Source organism: Hypanus sabinus, unplaced genomic scaffold, assembly GCF_030144855.1.
Source record: "Hypanus sabinus isolate sHypSab1 unplaced genomic scaffold, sHypSab1.hap1 scaffold_81, whole genome shotgun sequence".
Taxonomy (NCBI): domain Eukaryota; kingdom Metazoa; phylum Chordata; class Chondrichthyes; order Myliobatiformes; family Dasyatidae; genus Hypanus; species Hypanus sabinus.
Genome location: NW_026781662.1, coordinates 1,410,149 through 1,424,117, shown reverse-complemented (window position 1 = coordinate 1,424,117; position 13,969 = coordinate 1,410,149).

Sequence of the window (13,969 nt, the reverse complement as noted above, 5' to 3'; positions counted from 1 at the left end):
TCTGACACGCCCCTCGCCGTGGCACCGACGCATCCTTCACTAACACAGCCACACCAGCCGTGACCACAACACTTTCTTCGGCATGACACAGACACGACCTTCATGGTGACACCGACACATCTCTCACGGTGAGACCAGCACACCCGCCGGTGTGACACCACGCCGTTCACCAGGACACAGTCCCTCCACTCAGTGAAACCACGACAAACCCCCTCACTGACACCCCGACATAGCCTCACCTTAACGACAAAATTAATCTCACCTTGACCTGGTACATATCTCATCGGGTCACAGAAACACCTATCACAGTGACAACAACACGGGCCTCACCGCAACAACGACATGTCCCTCACTGTGACACGGAATTAACCATCACCATGACACGGAATAAACCCTCACCATGACACTAGCGCCGACACGCACGTCACGATGGCACCGACTCCTCCGACTGTGACACTACCACACTCCTCACCTTGAGACCAACAGGCCCGTCAATCCTCAGGCTGACACCCCGCTCACCGTGACACTAGCGCCGACACGCACGTCACGATGGCACCGACTCCTCCGACTGTGACACTACCACACTCCTCACCTTGAGACCAACAGGCCCGTCAATCCTCAGGCTGACACCCCGCTCACCGTGACACTAGCGCCGGCACGCACGTCACGATGGCACCGACTCCTCCGACTGTGACACTACCACACTCCTCACCTTGAGACCAACAGGCCCGTCAATCCTCAGGCTGACACCCCGCTCACCATGACACTAGCGCCGGCACGCACGTCACGATGGCACCGACTCCTCCGACTGTGACACTACCACACTCCTCACCTTGAGACCAACAGGCCCGTCAATCCTCAGGCTGACACCCCGCTCACCGTGACTCCCACAAGCTCCTGAACATGAACCGCAGCGCACCCGAACGTGACGCTCACTCAGACGTCACTGGAAAAGCGAAATATACTTCATCGTCTCTCTCAGTATCGCAGATTCGTCTGTCTCAGATCAGCTCCAAGCCAAACTACACGCTGCTTTGGAGGCAGTATGAGGAAATTTGCCGTTTCTTTACTAATATCAGAGGTGAGGGAACATCACCCTCTTACCCGCTCCTCATGAGAGAGAGAGAGAGAGAGAGAGAGAGAGAGAGAGAGAGAGAGAGAGAGAGAGAGAGAGAGAGGGAGAGAGAGAGAGAGGGAGAGAGAGAGAGAGAGAGAGAGAGAGAGAGAGAGAGAGAGAGAGAGAGAGAGAGAGAGAGAGAGAGGAGAGAGGAGAGGAGAGGAGAGAGAGAGAGAGAGAGAGAGAGAGAGAGAGAGAGAGAGAGAGAGAGAGAGAGAGAGAGAGAGAGAGACGGAGAGAGAGAGAGAGAGAGAGAGAGAGAGAGAGAGAGAGAGAGAGAGAGAGAGAGAGGGAGAGAGAGAGAGTGAGAGAGAGGGAGAGAGAGAGAGAGAGAGAGATCGGAAGTTGTGGAAAGAATTTCACTCTTGTGTGGAGGGAGCTTCACTGTGTCTCACCGCTGGAGTGTTTGTTGTCTAGCAGGTGTGGAGGGAGCTTCACTATGTAACTGACCCTCGGAGTGTGTGATGGGACTGTGTGGAATGAGCTTAACTCTGTGTCTGATGCAATGTGTAGGCTTTGCGTTGCTATGCAGAGAAATTTATTCAATTTCTGACCCCAGAAATGTGTCTTGGCAGAGTGTGGAGCGAGTTTCACTCTATGCCTCACACCGGCATTGTGTGTTGGGAAACTGTGGAGAGAGATTTACTCTGCATCTGACCCCGGGAGTCTGCGATGGGACGGTGTGGAGGGAGATTCACTCTGTGTCTGTCCTCGGGAGTGTGTGATGGGACGGTGTGGAGGGAGATTCACTCTGTGTCTGACCTCGGGAGTGTGTGATTGGACGGTGTGGAGGGAGATTCATTCTGTCTCTGATCCCGGGAGTGTGTGCTGGAATTGTGTGGAGGGAGCTTCACACTGCGTCTGACCGCTGGAGTGTTTGTTTGGCCGGTGTGGAGGGAGCTTCACTCTGTAACAGAACCTCGGAGTGTGTGATGGGACTGTGTGGAATGAGCTTTCCTCTGTGTCTGATGCAATATTCAGGCTCTGCTTTGCTATGCAGAGAGCATTACTCTATGTCTGACACCAGAAATGTGTCTTGGCTGAGTGTGCAGCGAGTTTCACTCTATGCCGCACACCGGCAGTATGTGCTGGGACGGTGTGGAGAGAGATTCAATCTGCATCGGACCACGGGACTGTTTGTTGGGACAGTATGGAAGGAGATTCACTCTGTGTCTGACCACGGAAATGTGTGAATGGACGGTTTGAAGTGAGATTCACTCTGTGTCTGACCTCTGGAGTGTGTGATGGTATGGTGTGGAGGGAGATTCAATCTGTGTCTGACCCCGGAAATGTGTGACTGGACGGTGTGGAGGGAGATTCACTCTATGTCTGACCTCGGGAGTGTGTGATGGGACGGTGTGGAGGAGAATCACTCAGTGTCTGACCTCGGGAGTGAGTGATCGGACGGTGTGGAGGGAGATTCATTCTGTCTCTGATCCAGGGAGTGTGTGCTGGAATTGTGTGGAGGGATCTTCTTTCTGTAACTGACCCTCAGAGTGTGTGATGGGACTGTGTGGAATGAGCTTTACTCTATGTCTGATGCAATGTGTAGTCTTTGCGCTGCTATTCAGAGAGCATTACTCTATGTCTGACCCGAGAAGTGCGTCTTGGCTGAGTGTGCAGCGAGTTTCACTCTATGCCTCACACCGGCAGTGTGTGCTGGGACGGTGTGGAGAGAGATTCACTCTGCATTTGACCCCGGGAGTCTGTGATGGGACGGTGTGCAGGGAGATTCAGTCTCTGTCTGACCCCGGAAATGTGTGAATGGATGTGTGGAGGGAGATTCACTCTGTGTCTGACCTCGGGAGTGTGTGATGGGACGGTGTGGAGACAGATTCACTCTGTGTCTGACCCTGGGAGTGTGTGATGGGACAGTGTGCAGGGAGATTCACTCTCTGTCTGACCCCGGAAATGTGTGAATGGATGTGTGGAGGGAGATTCACTGTGTTTGACCCCGGGAGTGTGTGATGGGACGTTGTGGAGGGGGCATCACTCTGTGTCTGACCCCGGGAGCCAATTCAAACAAGTGGACATGATTTGAGAGTTAGGGGTAATTTGCTTACTCAGAAAATGTTAGCTTTGTGATACGTGCCTCCGTAGATGTGGTAGAGGCATGTTCGGTATTGTCATGTACAGTAAAAGTGGATTGGTATATGGACAGGAAAGGAATGGAGGGTTATGAGGTTAGTGAGGGCCAATGGGACTCGGTGAGTGTAAGCGTTCGGCATAGACTAGAAGGGATGAGATGGCCTGTTCCCGTGCTGGAATTGTGTGGAAGTGGTTCACTCTGTGTCTGACCCAGGAAGTTTAGGACCGGACGGTGTTGAGGGAGATTCAGTGTATGTTTGACCCCGGCAGTGTGTGAAGGGTCGTTATGGAGAGAGATTCACTCAGTATCTGACAACTGGAAGTGTGTGATTGACGGTGTGCAGGCAGATTCACTCTCTGTCTGACCCTGGGATGTGATGGGACGTTGTGGAGGGAATTTCACTCTCTATCTGACACCGGGAGTGTGTGATTGGACGGTGTAGATGGAGCTTTATACTGTGACTGACTCCAGGTTTATGTGAAGGGGCGGTGTGGAGGGTGATTCACCTTTTCTTGTACTGATTTGCAGAACATACGTGTTCCCCGAACTGGATCAGAAATGAAGACCGGTGTTATTTCATATCCACGTTGGCAAAATCTTACGATGAAGCGAAGGAACGTTGTTCAAACTTTGATGCAAGGCTGCTGGAAATAAATTCAAAACAAGAGGAGGTAATTGTCACACCGAGTGAGGGGACATTTAAAACAATCAGAAACTTCAGAAAATCGGAGTAAATACACTGTGAAACGCTGTGACCTCATACACTTCCGGGGTCAGACACAGTTGGAAGCTGCATCCACAACATCCAATGTCACTCGCCCATGATCAGACACAGAATGAATCTCACTCCACACCGACCCTTAAAACACTTCCGGGTTCGGACACAGAGTGACTCTCCCTGCACACCATCACATCACACACCCCCGGGGTCAGGCGCAGAGTGAAGCTCCCTCCACACCATCCCATCACCCACTCCCGGATTCATAAACAGAGTAAAACTCCCTCCACACCGTCCCAGCACACACTCCCTGGGTCAGACACATTTTGAAACACTGTACACTCTGTCCCATTACAGACCCCGGTATCAGACACAGAGTAAAGATCCCTCCACATCGTCCCCATCACCCACTCCCCTAGTCAGGAACAGAGTGTATCTTCGTCCACAGCGACCCTTCACACATTTCCGGGTTTGAACACAGACTGAAGACCCTTCAGACAATCCTGTGTCAGACACAGAGTGACGTTCACGAAGTTCCGACCATCCCATCCCAGACGCCTGGGTTCGTATTGAGAGAGGATCCTTCTTAACATTAATTAATGAGCGTTAATTTCGCAGAATGTTGTTTCCAACGCTCTCGTCCATCGAAACAGAGCATACTGGATTGGAAAATGCGATTACGGGTGAGATTCTGATTTTTATTGGATTGTGACTGGGTCAGTACGATTAAATTGGAGACACACCGGAGCTGTGGGAATTGAGGGGGTAACGATCGTAGATTCGATTCTGACACAGGGTTGTGGGGTAGAGTGTGGGGTAGTGGCATCAGTTTGGGGGGTGATACGGTCTGTGGGGATAAAGTGGGTGAGTGGGTTTAGTTTGGGTCTGTGGGGATAAAGTGCGATGCAGTGAGAATAGTTTGCTGACGGTCTGTTCTGACAATGTTGAAATTGTTTAACCTCCTTTGACAGGGAAGACGCTTCTAGTCTTATATACAAGCATTACAATGGAACGTCCGTCTGCGGTAACTGCGACTCCGCCGGATGGAGAGACCATTGCAAACGTCACCACAGTTTCATCTGCGAGAAGTCTGCATATTGGTGCCCGGATATTCCTGAAAAGATCCGGGATCTCTGTCAACAGTCCGTAGGGCCAAATTGAATCACATTACAATCCGTTTTCTTCCCCCGTCTCTCTTCCCTACTCTTATACACCTCATCCTCACATTCCCGCTTCATCAACTCTGTCCCTAGCCCAACCATTATCTTCCACAATTCGCATCCCATTCCCCCCAACACTCTCCTACATTCCTCTTTCCCCAGGAATCTCCTTCTTCCTCGCCATCTCACACAATCCTCTCACCCCCGAAACGTTCTCCACTCCTCTTTCTCTTTTATCTCTTTCCCTCCTCTTCACCCACTGTTACCTCACTCCTGTGCACTCCGGTTCACAGATTCCGAACACTGGGGTAACACCTGTGCGCATTCACTCCATCTATGCCCCTTAGGGTTTTATACACCTCTTTAATGTCACCCGTTCTCTCCAAAGGATGAACTTCTCACCTCAGCCCGATCTCCACAACTCAGCCTCTCAAATTCTGGCAACAACCTCGTAAATCTCCCTCTGCACTCTTTTCAGCTCATCTTTCCCACAGCAGGGCGACCGGAACCGAACACTGTACTCCACGTGTGGCCTCACCGATGTCTTGTACATCTGCAATGTGACCTCCCGACTCCTGTACTCAGTGAAGACCGGCGTGCCGCATGTCCTGTCTATCTGTATCGCGTGTTCTCCACCGGAATCACCATCTGACTTATTGTCTGTGACTTATACAACCCAAGAGGTGATCATGTGCACAAACAATACTGTGCAAAGCTGTAAATTTAATGTTAATGCCAAAAATAAAACAAAATACCGCTAAAAGGGGTATATCGAAGCGTGCTCAAGAGTAAAGGAAAATTTAGTAACGGAAGTAACTAAATTCAAAGTCGTTGAGTGTCGGTGTTAAGGCCCCTGTACATCCTCGCCAATGGTACAACTGAGCACAGGGCATTTCCCGGGTGGTGAGGGTCAGTGATGAATGGGATTCCTCTGGAAGATGTCCACGATGGTGGGTTGGTTTGTGCCGGTGATGGAGGTGGCTGGGTCTGGAAGACTCTGCAGAAAGTTGCGACCCCGTGAGTTGCAACCTACACACTAGGCGGCGCTGCGACAAGTCAGAATGATCTGCAACAAACATCCTGAGCCTTCAAAGAGAGACCAAATGTCCTCAGACTCATAACGTAAACATTCCCAGTTAGTGATCATGCGTTCAAATAGGCGATGGCGCAGGGGATGGAGTTCCTTCTGAATCGTTGTGTGTGGGAGTTGAGGCCCTGATGGCAGTAGCGAGCAGAGAGCTTGTCTCGGGTAGAGAGGGTACTCAGCGTCGCCTCTGCAAAATGTTCTAGATGATGGGGAGGTGTGTGACCCTCAGAGAGTTGGCTGTCCGGAATCTTCTGCCGCCTTTTGCGATTACATGCTTTTCCGCATCCACACCAGGCGCCATGTGTCATCCAGCATACATCCTAGGACATTTGAGAGTCTCCAATGAGAGACTACAGCACCCCAAACTCCTAACGTTGAAATCACTTCAGTAACGAGAGGGAAAGAGACGTTGGTGAAGGTACCTGCAGAGTCAGTCTGGAACACATTCCGACTCAGACACGAAATAAACAAGACGACAGTGAAGAAATCCAAAGAGGAAATGGATTTCCTACGGTTGAGCACTGAGTGCTCAGCACCGGTCCTTAAACTACAGACATTCCATGAAGGGACATGGGCAGACAATCTTTGGCAGTTTGATACTTAAAGGGAAAGTGACAGGTAACCACTCTCCCAGGAATGACCGTGACGAAACGTTGATGCACGTTCACATTTGACACCCCTTTAGGGTTTATATAATTATAAAGACGCTTACTATCCGCTTTTGTATTTTTTCTCATGATCCAGCTTCCCTTTCCTTAGTGTTTGCGGAACAGTTCTTTGTTCCGTTTTTGACAATTCCCAGTCTTCCAGATTCCCACTACCATTCGCGACTTCGTAAGCTCGAGCTTTGAATTTGGTGGCTTCTCTTATGTTCTTTGTTATTCAAGGCTGGCTCTCCCCATCCTCAATGTCCTTGTTTTTAACTGGAATATACTTCTGTTGCTCACTGTGAAAAATGTCTTTGAAGGTCATCCACTGTCCCACTGCCGAGCCTGTGTGTTCAGTCTACACGAGACAATTTCTCTTTCATCCCATTGTCGAGTCCATTGTTTAGGCCCAATGCACTGGTTTCAGATGGAGCTATTGCACCCTCCATCTGTATGAGAAATCCAAACACACTGCTATCTCCCCTTCCAGGAGGATCCCGAACGACAGGAGCACTACTATTGCCTGTCTTATTGCACAGATCTACGATCGCGCGTTTCTCTGTTTACTGCCTCTGCCACTGTTGTGTTTTTATTCGGTGACCAATCGACAACTCCCATCAGTGACGTTGCCCTCTTTACTATTCCCAATCTCTACACAGATAGATTCAGCCTTCTGCTCCATAGATCTTATATGTCTCGCGCAATCGCCCTGACATCATCCTCAATTAAGAGCGCTACCACACGTGTTTGACCTTCAGGCTAAACTTTCCGTATTACCTGAAGTCTTCGGACATTGAATTCTCAATCCTCTACACATTGCAACTACGTCTCAATAATGGCCAGTAATTCATTCCCCTTTGTGCTGATTTGTGCCGCAAGTTCACTGACCTTATTTGGAAAACTACGGGCATTTCGATAAAGTGTATTTACACTCATTGTGTTTTTAAAATCATGTCAATTTTCGCTGTTTAGACTTGAATTTTCTTCGCTTCACTCCAATCTTACTTTTCGCTGCTTTATCTCTTGATTTTACTTCATCTTCATCCACACTTTTTCCCTTTTACTTTATCCATACTCCACCAGACTGTTGTAAACACCCGCCAGCTGTCCGATTCGCTGGGATCCAGGTCCCATCAAGTTCAGGTGTATCCCATCCCATTAGAACATCTCCTTGCTTCACCAATACTGGTGTCAATTTCTCATGAATTCAAACCCACTTCTCCCCCACCAAACCTTGAGCCACGCAAACAACTGTCTAATTTTCCTTAACTTCTGCCAATTTCACGTGGCTCAGGCAGTAGCTAACAGATTGGTTCAGTTATTTTTGTCGGTAGATGCTCAGCTTCCCTCAGCAGATCCTTTCCCCTCGTTCTGCCGATGTGTTAAATATACCCAGTGACGGGCTCCACCGCCGCCTGCCGCAAGAAATTCCTCAAATTCCACTGCTCTCTCAGCAGAAGATATTCCTCCGATCCTGCGTTATAATTGTCAACAACGTTGTCCCCGCTGATCTTAGTCTCCTCCCCCATCTCACCCCATCCACTCTGTCGAGGATTTTTAACATTCGATAGCTCTCAATGATGTCAATGACGCCAGCACTCAACGAATTTGAAACTAGTTACTTCCGTTACTAAACACTTCCTTAACTCTTCGGCACGCTCGATATACCCATTTTAAGGGTATTTATTCATTTTTATCGTCGTGAATACCGGCCCAGATGCAACGAACTCCCCTCATGTGATACGCGTTTCAATCCAGGAACCAGTGTCGCAAACTCCCCTTGTACCCTTCACAACGTCAGCACATCCTTTCCAACATCTGGGACCAAAAACTGCTCATAATCCCCCAGATTAGGCCTCCGAAAAGCGCCTTAAAATTAAATGTTCGTCTTTATTCGTTAGTCCGCTGGAAAGCAATGAGACCGTTGCATTTGCCTTCCTCATCACTGACACCAACAATAAATTAACCTTGAGGAAATCCTGCACACGCACTCCCAAATCCCCTTCGGCCGTAGATTTTTGAAATTTCTCTCCATTTAGAAAATCTTCTGCCCAACACTCTATGCAACAACCATTGCTTTGCCCATCTACGCAATCTGACTCAGCCCGCCTGTAGCCTGTCTGCTACTTGAGCCCTACCTGTGGATGGGAAATGTTATGGCCGATCTGCACTGACTGTGGTTTCCCGATGAGGAAGTTAAACATTCGATTGCCCAGGGGGATACGCTGTCCCCGGATTAGGAACTTGTTGATTATCACTGAGGAAATGATTGTGCGGAACGCTGAGCTGTTGTCAATAAACCGCAGAATGATGGAGATATTCCAATTCTCCGGATGGTCCGAGGCCACTTGGAGGCAGGACAGTCCAACCACTGCAGACCTGCTGTGGACAGAGACAATGTCAACGGGGTCAACGTGTTGTGCTCAGTATAGATGCCAACATCCAGGAAATTTTCAAATAATTCGAGAGGCTGACAGGGTGATACGGCGGGGCGGGGGTGGGGGTTGTTGTGCGTTACAGAGATGTAGTTACACCTGCGCTGTAGGACACAAGAAACTATGGCCAGCATGAGAGGGCATTCCTTTATTTTGCTTAGAAGCAGGTACAGAAGAGATGATGGGGGTCAGTTGTTTTTTTTTATCTCAGACTGTGATGAGTGTGTGGAATTGCCTGCCGGCGATATTGGCTGGAGCGGAACGATAGATAGGTACATGGAGTTTCGAAAATTAGAGGGCTGTGGGTAACCCTTGGTAATTTCCAAGACAAAGACATTTTTGGCACAGCTTTGTGGACCGTAGGGCCTGTACTGTGCTGTAGGTCTTCGATTTCTCCATGTTTCTAAGCAACTGTGTGGTGGCCAGGAAGGGGGAAGCGGTTAAGGAACCAGTGCAGAGGACCCCTGTATCTGTCCTCCTTACCAACTGTTATATCGCTTTAGATATTATCGGGGTGGAGGATGCGGACCAGCTCACAGTGGAAAGTTACGGTGGTCCGATCTTTAGCACCGAGTCAGCATTTTTAATTATGAGTCTGGAGTCTGTTAACTTTTTCAGTAGGATTGAATTCTGACTTCATTCTCCGACGGAGAAACATAAGTCACAGGTATCAGTATCACAATGGAATAAAGGGAATTACAGACGCGTGAGAGAGGAACTTGCCCAGGCGGATTGGAAGAGGTTACCGGGTCCGATCACTGGCTGGAGTCTCTGGGAGCAGTTCACAAGGCGCAGGATAGATATGCCCGACAGAAGGAGAAGTTTTCATTTGGCGGGGGCGCGCTACCCTGGCTGACGAGACATATTAAGGACTGCATGAAAGACAAGGGAACGGCATGTAAGGTTGCAAAAGTGAGGCGGGGATCGTTGGATGATGGAGACGTTTTAAAAATCGCCCTTACCTCATTATCTGCGACAATATCAATTTCTACTATTAAGAATAAGTGTTGGGGTCCTTCGAAGGTAATAGTTAAATAAGACAGAGTCAGCACAGTTTCTCTTAATTCAAATCTTCCCTGACAAACCTGTTGGAGTTCTTAGATGAAGTAATAAACAGAGTGGGCAATGGAGAGACAAGTAATATCATTTTCTTGGATTTTCAGATGACATTTGAGAAGGCCCTACGATTGAGGAATCTCAAACAGAGACAAACAGATGGGATTACAGGAAAAATTCTGGCAAGGAAAGCGAAATGTCTGACAGGCAGGAAGCAGTGAGCGGGAATAAATGAGTATTTTTTTTTCTCTCTGGTTGACTGCCGGTGACTAATAGTGTTCCTCATTGGGCAGAATTGGGACGTTACTTTTAACCTTGCTTGTCATTGATTTGGATCAAAGGATTGATGGTTTTGTGACGAAGATAAAAAGGTAGATGGAGGGGTATTTCGTGCCGAGGAAGCAATACGAGTACAGCAAGATAAATACACAGTGGGACCAATGGGCAAACAATGGCGGATGGAGCCAGTGCTGTGAAACGTATGCGAATATATATTGGTAAAAGCAACAACAGGGCGGAGTATTATCTAAATGGGGAGATGTTTCAAGCATCAGACGTGCCGAGGAACTTAGGAGCCCAACTGTTAGAGTCCCAGAACGTTATTTTACAGTTTAGGTCTGTGGTAAAGAAGGCAAACGCATTGTAATCTCATTGAAGGGGAGTGGAACAGAAAAACAAGGAGATAACGGTGAGTCTCCTTAATGCTCCAGTCAGGCAGCACCTTGTGTATTTGTAACAGTTTTGGGTCCCGTATCTGAGATGGGATGTGCTATCGTTGGAAAGAGTCCAGAGTTGGTTCACAAGGATAACTTCGGGAATGAAGGGGTAACGTTTAAGGACCATTTGACCGCATAGGGCCTGCACTCACTGGAATTTGGAAGAATACGGGAGTGGAGGGGGCAGGAAAGAGATCTCATTGAAATCTACCGAATGCTGAGAGAACTAGATCGTGTGCAAAGGAAGAATGCTCCCTTTGCTGGGTTTATTCGAAACCAGCGTACACAGCACAACATTGAGAGGCACCCTTTGAGGTAGGGAGGGATTTCTTTATTCCAGCCAGGTAGTAGTGAAACTGTTGGAATGCTCTTGCATAGACTTCGGAGGAGACCACATTCGATGGTATCTTTCAGTCAGAAGTTGATCGTTGATTAGGAGAATATTCCTCATGCTGACATTCTATTTGCCTTCCTCACCAACTACTCCACCGGTTACTTAATTTTGAGGGAAACATGCAGGAGGATTCCGAAATCCCATTGTGCCGTAGATCGTTGAATTCTCTCTCCCTTTAGAAAACAGTCGACACTTTTAATTCTTGTAACAAATTGTATGTCCATTCACATGCAGACACGGTATTTCAAGTGTCATTAGTTTGCCCATTTTCCTAACCTGTATAAACCCCTCTGTAGCCTCTCTGCTACTTCAAAACTGCTCTACACTGACTGTGCTTTCCCGATGAGGAAGTAAAACACTCTGTTGCAGAGGGAGATGCACCGTCCGGGATGTGGAGCTTGTTGATGGGAAATGTTATGACCGATCCGCACTGACTGTGCTTTCCAGTTGAGGAAGTAAAACATTCTGCTGCAGAGGGAGATGCACCGTCCGGGATGTGGAGCTTGTTGATAAGAACTGAGGAAATGATTTTGCTGAACTCTGAGCTGTTATCAGTAAACTGCAGCCTGACGTAGGTATTGCAATTGTCCAGATGGTCCAAGGCCTAGAGGGGAGCAAGTCAGCTCGTGTTCCATTTGAGTACCAATGACATGGGAAGGATAGGTGTTTAGGGGATACAGGGAGTTAGGTTAAACGGGAGGATCTCCAATATTGCTACCCGTGCCATGAGCTAGTGAGGCAAGAAGCAGGAAGATTACACAATTTACACTCATGGGCTTCAATTAGTTACAGTGAGATAAGACAGAGTTACAGAACAATTATTGGAGAGGTTGTGGAGACGGATGGTGATAAGAACTCACACAAAGACGGTAATCAGGTGGTTGAGATCAGTGCAAATATTGTCCTGGTCTGCACACATTTCAATGCACAATGATATGCATTGGCTGAAAATAGTGCTGAAGATGAGGAAACTGGTTTACAAACAGAGGCAATGTGTATGGAGGAGAGGCTGTTGACGAGGGAACATTGCAGTCAATTGGCTGAGTTGCAGCGTAAAATGTAGACACCATCGAAAAGGATGAATACAGGAGTGAAGGTGTTGAATTTTAATGTGCGGAATACTTTACTTTCATTGTCACCAAACGATTGATACTAGAGCGTACAATCATCACAGCGATATTTGATTCGCTGTATAATGGACAAAGCGGTGCTTCAGTGACAGGAGGCTAAGAGTGGGAATGAACGGAGGCTTTTTGTTTGGCTGACGGTGACTCATCACTTTCCACAGGGGTCTGTGTTGGGACCCGAACGCTTTACCTTGTGTGTCAATCATTTGGATGATCGATCTGATTGCGTTTTTGCGAAGTTTGCAGAGGATTTGAAGATAGGTGGATGTCAGGCATGGTTTACAATGCACTGGTGAGGCATCTCATGGGGCATTGTGAAGGGTTGTGGGCCCTTTGTTTAACAAAGTATGTACTGAAGCTGACGAGGGTTCTAAGGAGAATCAAGAGACTGATCCCATAAACAAGAGTTCGATGACCCTGGGCCTACACAGGAATTATGTAAATTAATTTTGACTTCATCAAAACCTCTAATGGTGAAAGGCTTTGCTCGAGTGGATGTGGAGAGGAGTTTCCCGCTGCTGAGACAGTGAAAGACTAGAAGGCTCATCTCAGAACAGAGAGGGACCCTCCAAGCACCCCGTAATCTCGGATTTCCAGAGCATACAGTCCCAGGGCCGTGAAAAATTCTCCGTATAACAAATCTTTCAATCACCGAATGATTATTGTGCACCTCCAGTGAACCCTGTCCAGGGTAAGCACATCCTTTCCTCGATCAGGGGCCCAAATATGCTCATGGCGCTTAAAATGAGCCTCACCTGTGCCTTATCAAGTCTTAAAATTATCTTTGCTTCTATATTCCGGTCCTCCTAAATAAATACTGACATCACATTTTCCTTCCTCAGTACCGACTGAACCTGCAAATCAATCCTAAAGGAATCAAGCACCAGATCCCTGTGCACCGTAGATATTTCTCCATTTGGAAAACAGTCAGCTCTTATATTTTCTCTACCAAAGTGTCCGTTGAGTTAGACGGAGCAGACTTTCTTTAGTATGCCCAGAACGATTTCCTGTCACAATATGTTGACAGGCCGATTAGGGGAAATGCCATAATAGATCTAATATTAGGTAACGAACCGGGTCAGGTTGCAGATCTTTCAGTGTGTGAGCATTTAAGGGACAGTGACCACCGCTTTCTGGCCTTTAAAATTAAAACGGAAACGGGTAGATTCAGGGATGACTGTTTTTTTTTAATTGGGGAAGGGAAAATTATGAGGCTAGAAAGCTAGAACTTGCAGGTGTGAATTGAGGTGATATTATTGCAGGGAAATATACTATGGTCATGTAGTCGATGTTTAGGGATCTGGATCTTAGTAGTAAATTTGTCCCGGTGAAGAAGACAAAAAATGATAGGGTGATGGAACCATGGGTGACAAGTGAAATGGGAAATCTAGTACGGTGGAAGAAAGGAAGAACACATGATGTT